The sequence below is a fragment of the Chenopodium quinoa genome, unplaced genomic scaffold, assembly GCF_001683475.1.
Source record: "Chenopodium quinoa cultivar QQ74 unplaced genomic scaffold, ASM168347v1, whole genome shotgun sequence".
Lineage (NCBI taxonomy): Eukaryota > Viridiplantae > Streptophyta > Magnoliopsida > Caryophyllales > Amaranthaceae > Chenopodium > Chenopodium quinoa.
Window position 1 is genome coordinate 7,299,493 of NW_018743792.1, and position 8,759 is coordinate 7,308,251.

The 8,759-nt window shown below is 34.2% G+C and overlaps 1 long non-coding RNA gene across 1 annotated transcript; it reads left to right on the top strand.

Annotated features, from left to right (window-relative positions):
* Nucleotides 1–4,957: 4,957 nt before the first annotated feature.
* LOC110685160 lies at nt 4,958–7,161 on the top strand. The gene is made up of 2 exons (XR_002503926.1): nt 4,958–5,703; nt 6,660–7,161. It is a non-coding gene; the product is annotated as an uncharacterized LOC110685160 (long non-coding RNA).
* The last annotated feature ends 1,598 nt before the right edge of the window (nt 7,162–8,759 follow it).

The window sequence follows — 8,759 nt, forward strand, 5'->3', positions numbered from 1 at the left end:
TCTATAAATAGACATGCATTTTGATATACTTTCAAAAAAACCCATAAATTAGAGAAATTAACATATTTTCCCAATTTCTTCTTGTTATTATTATTATTATAATTATTTCTTATAAAAAAAATTTCCAGTTAGTATTATTAATATTTTTAAACGTAATTATAAATTTTTATTAAATTATTTTTAAACGTAATTAAAAAATAAATTAAAAAATAGTGGAGGAGAAAGTGATGAGAGGTTTTTTTTCTCCTCATTGCTGTGGTGAAAAAAACATTTGATGAGAGAAATTGTATGGGAGGAGTGAGAAAGTGGGTAGAGAGAGATTGAGAGGTTTTTTTTTTCCTCACTGCTGAGAATGGTCTAATAGGCACTAACTTATAACATGCATGATAGTTGTTTGTGCTTCACAAATATAGACAAGTAGTATCCTAATCACTAGCAACTGTTAAACTCCATAACATAATCATAATCTAAGTGATCTCTTAAAGTAAATGAAAAATAAACTAAAGTGAATACAAAAAACTTTAAAGTAAACCTATTAGCTCAAGTGGTAGAGCACTATGCGGATACATAGATGTGTAGGTTCGATTCCTACATAGGTTATCTCTACAAGTAAATATAAAACACTCTAAAGTTATTCAAAATACCTCAAAAGTAAATTGAAATAACTAAAAAGTAAATCAAGTTAGCTTTAAGGTGTGCGAAAAATTAATTGCCTTTGAAGGTAGTTATTAAACCCGAAAAATTCAAAAAAAAATATTATCTCATCTTTCTCTAGTATAGCTTGGAAACAAATGGTGCAGAAAAAAGTATTGACTTTAAACATGCTAGTTGGGAATATTATTTACCCTCAAAAGTAAATTAAAAATAATATAAAGTAAATCAAAACATCAAAAGTAAATAGAAAAACTAAAAAGTGAATCTCAAGCGTAGAGTAAATGAAAATTAATTTTATATAATAAATAAACCTATGTGGGAATCGAACCCACATCATTTGTACATTTGCACAATGCTCTACCTATTGAGCTAGTAGGCTAGTGTATATTAAACAATTAAAAACTCAAAAGTAAATAAAAAGTCTCAAAAGTAAATAACAAAAACTTAAAATTGAATAAAAAATTATATTGAGTATACGTACAACAATTGAGGATTTTAGTATATTACAATGTAAGCCTTACATGAGAATTTAAAGCCAGAATTCCAAGCAAATATGCTGAAAATCAATAGCAGAAATGAAGGAGCAAACAAGTGCATAGTTGCAAAAGGCAGCTCTGAGGGATATTAGCAGCATGGAACTTGGCATAAGGGTACTAAATGGCCCATAAGAATGCCCATTTTACACTAATATAATCAAGGGGCTACTGGATATTAACCGTTACAGAAATGTGGTACAGAAATGTGATATCAACCCTATCCTCCCTAAGATACAACCAGAAAGATGTATCTTAGGGAGGATAGGGATTGGGCTGATAATTATGATGTAGATTCAGACAACTTTTCATAGGTTAGCTTAGGGGAGGAGGCACAAATCACTATTTAAGGTCTTGGCAGAGTTCCAAGTCTGACACTAATATGGTACAAGGGTAAGACAGGTAAGCTAGGTATGGGCTGTGATGCACAGACACGCCACCTGACAGGAGAGTCCGAGTCGACACGCGTATCGGACACGGACACGGGTGGGACACGGGGCGACACGTGTCCGACACGCAGAAAATCGTGTCCGTTTTTTTTTTAAAATTTTGATACTTGGACACGGACCGTGTCACCCCAAGACACGGCCCGTTTTGTATTGGACACGCGAAATACAATACCCTCACTGACTCATGCTCTGCCTCTCCCAACTTCCCAAGTCTCAAACTCTCAATCCTCTCATTCTCTCACTAACTCATACCCTAAGTACTTTGTAGCTCGTCGTCGTCGCCCGTCAGTCGTCACCGCCGGCCGTCGGTCTCACAACCGCTGTCACATTCAAACGTCTGTCTCTGATCTGCTAGCTGCGTCTCTCACCGAGTCACCGTTCGTTGCTGTTTAGGCTTGTCACCTGCTGCTCGTGCTAGGCTGCTAGCCTTCTCTCACCGTTGTTCGTCCTCAGCCACCGCCCACCAGGCCACCAGTCTCCAGCTCACTGTCGTCTGTCGTCCGTCGCGCGTCAGCCACCAGGTATGGTTCTGAGGTTCTCTACTTTGTTTTTTTTTTTTAAATTCAATTAATTTTCTAATTTTCGATTGCTCCTTCATGTATACATTCAATTAATTTTCTGAAATTCAATTGCTCCTTCATGTATACATTCAATTAATTTTCTGAAATTCAATTGCTCCTTCATGTATACATTCAATTAATTTAACTTTAACTTGATTAGAATCAGGAACAAGCGTGCATAATTGATCCTTCATGTATACATCCTGTATACTGTAATGAAAATGAAGAACTGAAAATTTGATTTTTGATACTTTGATGTATACTGTATAGTTGGCTAGTTGCTGGACTTGTTGGACTTGTTTAATTAAACTTTAATGCATTTGATATAAGCATGAAAAACTGAAATTGTATTGTTGTCTTGTTGAAATTCTCAGGAATGTCTTCTAGTTCCTCTGCTTCATGCAATGTCAGTGGTAGTAGTAATTCATCTGAGTCTATGAAAGACCCCTACCCTTGTGGAAGTTTGTGGTTAAGGGTGATAAAACATCGGGTGGTGGAGGAAATTATAAATGGAAATGTAACTTTTGGAAAATATGAACCCGAGATGGCCGAGCTCTCACTTGATGAACCCGAGATGGAAAATATGATTTTTGATGATGTACTTGGTGATGGTAAAGAATGAAACTATTAGTACTTATGTTTATCTTATTTATGATTTGTAAAACTATTATCAAGACATGTATTTGGTTTTATGGTTTCTTGATATGTATGAGATTATGTTTGTACACTTTGTTTATTTACTTGTTTAAACAAAATTGTGTGTTTTGAGGCTAATTATTTAGTGTTTTATTGAATAGGTTGTCAAATTCTCGTTTTTTTGATATATTATATGCCTTGATATACGCCGTACCCGTGTCCCCTATTTCAGGATTGCCGTTTTCCCGTGTCCGTATCGTGTCCGTGTCCGTGTCCGTGTCGGTATCTGTGCAACATAGGGTATGGGACATCCATGGTTAGGGTGTCACAAGGTCGGGATAGGTCGGGATTGGGGCTGGGGAATGACCATATGCTCACTTCTACCCTTGTACAAGTTGCAAGCTCTGTTATCTATCATACACACATGTAATTATACCAAAGCTATTCTAATGTCCCTGGTATCCCTACAATTCAACAAGTTCCTGGGGTCTAAACACAGTATTGCCTCAATTCACAGCTAGCTTTTATAGAAAACAAAGAATATGCACCTTCAGCAATTTAGAGTACAAATTTCCCATGGGCTCACATAATTGCTCCTTAATCCATGTGGTGAGGTCTCCTCCTTCACATGTCAGTGTCTTTACATAAGCTACCATTACATAAAAAACCAACACATTATAATTGTGCAACCGCTCTTTACTAAAATGATAAGCTACGAACAAGGGCCTTTACGCTAAATCTTCACTGCTCCCACACTATCTCTAAAACAAAGCCTCAACTCTTATGACATATTCAAGTTCCAAAGAATAGGCATTTTCAGCATTTAAACAATTTAAAAATTATATGCCAAAGGCAAATCAAAGACATTTAAACAAGGCATAGCTATAATTCTGGATATTAACTAAGTATAGCACAAATGAACTTAACAAAGCAGTAAGCAGAAGCAACAGAAATAGTCCAATCCAAGATATTATAGAATGAGTTCAGTAAAGAGAACAACCCAACATACCCTAATCTTCAAAATCATAGAGGCTAAATTAACTAGATATATGCTGATAGTTAAAAAATAAAAAGAAAAATTGATATCGGATTCAATTAATATGCACAACTCAAAGGATATTCACCATGAAAGTCACCCTCACCTCATATCAACTCGCACACCCCCAACCTTTTTAACCCCCTACTCTTTCATCGCACGGCAACCCCCCAAATTCACAAAACAACAATTCAAATTCACAAATTAAGTAAAAAATAGCAAAAATTAGGGGCGAAAAAAAAACAAACAAAAACCACAAATTTAACAAAAGACAAAACCAGAAAAGAAAAATGGATAATCAAGTTACAAAAACCGCAATTAAAATTAAAGCACATGCAACAATCAAAATTCACAAATCAATCAAACAAAAAATAGCAAAAAAACCCCCAAATTTTCGAATATTTAAATGTAATTATGAAATGAAACAGAAATTAAACAAACAACAAATAACAAAAAACCCCAAATTCAAACTTGAGTTAATCGAAACCAAATCGAGCAAACTTGGAATCGAGCAAATTCAGCATACTAATAAATCGAAATTTACATACCTTAGCTTAACTGAAAAATGCAAGAAATTGATGAACAAAAGCGAAGAATCGAAGAGCAAAGAAATCATAAATCGCCTCACAGAGGATTTGGAAGAAGAAAGAGAGACAAAAAATAAAAAAAGAAACGGAGGAAAAACCTAGATCTTAATGAGGCGGGTGAAGTGTGGACCGTTGGATGAAACGCAATGGACGGCTCATATTAGTTCCTATTTTCTATTATTCGCCATGGTTGTATATACATAGGATTGATATCGGGAGTTGTTAAATGTCGCTCCCAAATTACTAGGCGTCGCTCGCATTTTTTCCTTGAAATTCCGTATTTACCCTTCGTATATAAATACTCACGACGCTTACAACACATTTCACGCTCGATAAACTTAAAAATCTAAAATTTTAAAAAAAAAACCACAAAAAATTCACAAAAATAACTAATATTAACTAATAATACTAATACTAATACTAAATACTCAAATTATCACAAAAATAATAATAATCACAATAAAAAAAACATTAATAGATTTGATTAATTAATTTCAAAAAAAAAACGTTTTGATTAATTAATCAATAAAAAAAAATATTGGACGTCCGCCTAAAAAATCTGGATCCTCCATGGCGGAAATTTTAGGCGGATGTACGCTTTTCAAAAAAAAAAAATTTGAGGACTTACAGAATCCTTCGACGATGCCTCCGGTGTACGATCGTTGTCGTCATCCATCGTCCTAAACCAGTCGCTAAAGTTTAATAAAATAATTTTTTAAAAAAATGGGATTTTTGGTGGTGGGCTCGGGAATTTTGGGTTGGATGTCGTGGGGTTGGATGTGATGGGCTCGGGAATTTTTTTAACCAAGTGTTGGATTGAATGTGCTTGGGAATAATATTAAAATGCTTGGGAATCTTTTTAACTAAGTGGTGGAGCCTTATATAGTCCAAGTTATGAAAAGGGTGGTCCTTTCATGTCAAAATGGGAGCAACGCCCGGTAAATTGGGATCGATGTTTAGCAGTTCAGTTGATATCATGTGAGAACCTAGGTCTATAATAGGAACTAGAAACTTATCAGGACCGTTGATCGCGCTAAATCTAACGGTCGAGATTCCACTCGCTTCATTAATGGCAAATTAGTAAATTTGATATTTTGAATGAATACCCAACATTTCATCAGTTTCTTTTTTTTCACTTTCTCTCTCTTCTTTCAAATTCTCTCTGCTGCGTACTGCGATTTTTTCATTATTTTATATAAAAATCTTTGAATTTTTTCTTCGCTCTTCACCGCCTGATATTTTGAACAAGTAAGTTATTTGATTGTGTTACTTTTTTATTTAATTAGATATTGCATATTTAAATTCGATTATTTGGAATTTAAAATTAGGGTTTTCGATATTTTTTTCCTATTTATCGCATATTAAATTCGTTGAATTTGTTCTTGGATCTTTGTTGTTGGTTATTTTTTGTCAGGTTAATTTCATTTCGATTATCGTTGTTGAGTTTAGTTTAATTTGAATTTTTAATTTATATTTTCTGATTTCGATTGCGAAAACTAGGGTTTCATTTTTTTTTTTTTTTTTGTTGCGATATTTGTTATTTCGATTGATGTAATTCATATTAGAGTTTTTTCAATTTTATGTTTGAGTACTTGTGGTCGCATTTGTTAAAACTACATTGTTGTGAATTATTTGCTTGGAATTGATTTGATGTATGAGATTAATTGCGCTTTCTAATGCTGCACTGTGTTATGCTGTTATATAACACCATCTTAATTGCTTAATGTATGTATATGTGTGCACTCGTGCGCGTATTAGTGTGCAATTATTGGGCATTGCTATTGTTGAGTTGTTACTTTTGAGCTTAAATTATTTACTTTTGAGCTTAAATTATTTACTTTTGAGGTTATTGTAATGATTGAGTTTCGTATATTGTTGTGTGTTGTTGATGTTAATGGTTGCGTGGAGAGTTGTGTGTGATTGTTGTTTGGTACTAGCAGCAATGGTATTGCAGATTTTTGTTGTGGTGCTATTTGTGGTGCTATTTGTGGTGCTATGTCGTTTAATATTAGTAATTGTTTGAGATAAAAATTGTTATGTAAATAGCCTGAACTTGGGATCACTGTATATTTAGAGTATAAGATTTGGGGCATAATTGGCTTTTTATTATTTACACAAGACAAGAAACTTCTAGTGGAGAGATAATAATTCAACTTCCATTATAATTCTTCCTGTTTTGGAATAATCTGTTTGTGATTTCTCAGAGTAATCCAATGTCAGACACACAAGTTGGTGCTGCAATGTCAATTTTACTTGGCACCAACACATGCTTTCAACTGCTAGTTCATCCAAGGTTTGCAGAACCAATCGCTTTTGATTCAGGTATGTCTTTTTTATTGGCTTAATAAACTGAACTAGTGCAAATAGGTAGTGATTATGCGGGCTGGGTGTCGTGGCTCAAAACAACATGGAAGGATTGTGTGGACTGCTTAATGATGCATGTCAGATATGCAGCAGAACAAGGTTTAGGCTTCTTGTGGCTCGTATATTGAGTGTGAAGCGAATACGGTTCGAAGGAGATGCAATTTCTGTGTTTTTTAGGTTAATGCTAGCACTAGAACTGTTGTTAGAAGTTCTGTAAACTACATGAATATCAAATGTAAGAGTAAAGTCTCAGTTTTCAGGGATCTCTAGTCCAGTGCATTTCAATTTGTTTTGTGTACGGTAAAAATGTGCTTTGATTTCAAACTTTTTGTTATCTAAGAACATTGGTAGCTCTACGCCAAGGTTTGCAACATTTTTGTTATCTAAGTGCATTTCAAGTGAGTGATCCTAAATTGGCATAATTTACTGCAAAAGGCAAAGCCTGTCATGAATTATGTACTGAGTTTGGTGCTGAAAATTTGTTTGCTTAAAAGGTATCGGCATTTTGGTCAATTTTCTCCACTGGGAGGAGAGCAAAATCCAGCTCAGCTTCCTGGACAAAACACTCAGTGGATGTGATACTCTGTGTATGCCTGGTACAACATTTAAAATTGCTTCCCTCTTGAACCCTATTCATGCTTCTGGTGTGTAAAATAATTTATTTGTAGGTTCTCAGGATCCTTTCTCACTAAAACCTGGATCATTCACTTATCTTTCTAGAACCTCCAAGGCTTCCCAATCGAAAATTTCATCTGGTCTTAGCAACTGTTTTTGAGGTTGCTAATGTTGTCTCTGCTCATTTTATTATTGTCAACTTTATATACACTAGCCTACTAGCTCAAGAGGTAGAGCATTGTGCAAATGCACAAAAGATATGGGTTCGAATCCCACGTAGGTTCATTTGTATTTACTTTAAGAGATGTTGGTTCTATGCACATGATGAAAGAAAATTTTGGAAAAAGAGTTGTCTTGAACTTTTTTATTTTTTAAAAAAAATATCGTTCCGAGTCTTGGAGAATCTTTTCAACAAAACACTCTTTTAACTTTGAAGACTAAAGGAATGCTCCATGTCACAAGAAGAACCACAAAGAGCTAAGAAAGGAATGGTATTGGCACTCTACCAGAGTGGACTATTTTAAATGGACTTTTATTACTGACGATGGAAGATAATAAGGGGTTGTTTGGTATAAACATTGGAAACACACTAAAACGAATTAAATTAGGCATATAAAATGGGAAAAATAAATTTAAATACATTCAAAAGCTAATTACATTAGGCTGGGGAGTTTATCGGAAAAATATAAGTAGATTTTTTGGTCCAAATGTCTCCTGAGTTGTATTTACTAAATTGTCTTCTTCAACATGAGGAATTCCCAGGAGGCCACCCATCCTAGTACTACTATCAATTTTTTGTTTTTACTAAATTGTTGCTAGGAGTATTTTTATTTTTTTTCACCTTTTTTTTTTTTTAAACAATTTGGTCAATTGGCCTGAATGAAGTTTGTCAATTCCTTTTCTCTCTCATGAAAATCTTAATCACCAGGCTTAATTCTCAGTTTCTCACCATCATACTATTCATTGATATGATGAATTCTTGAGTAGGTGGATGACATTCATTATTGGTCGCCCGTCCAAACTCCAAAGTGTGGACTATAGTATTTGTGGATTTGTTTTTTTATTTCCTTCTCCTTTGTGTTTCCTCTATTATTTTGTGACATTTGAAATGGAAGAAAATGAGATTTTAATCTTTTTTCAGTCTTTTGTATTATCAGATATGATAAATGTTTTCTATCTGCAGTATTCACTCTGTACCTTGCTTTGGATTTTCCTCTAATTTTCTGTGCTATTTGAAAGGGAACAAACTAAAGTTTTGTAGTTTTCTTCAATTTTAATAAAGTACTATTGAAAATCCAACTGGGAATTGATTTAGTGTGCTTATA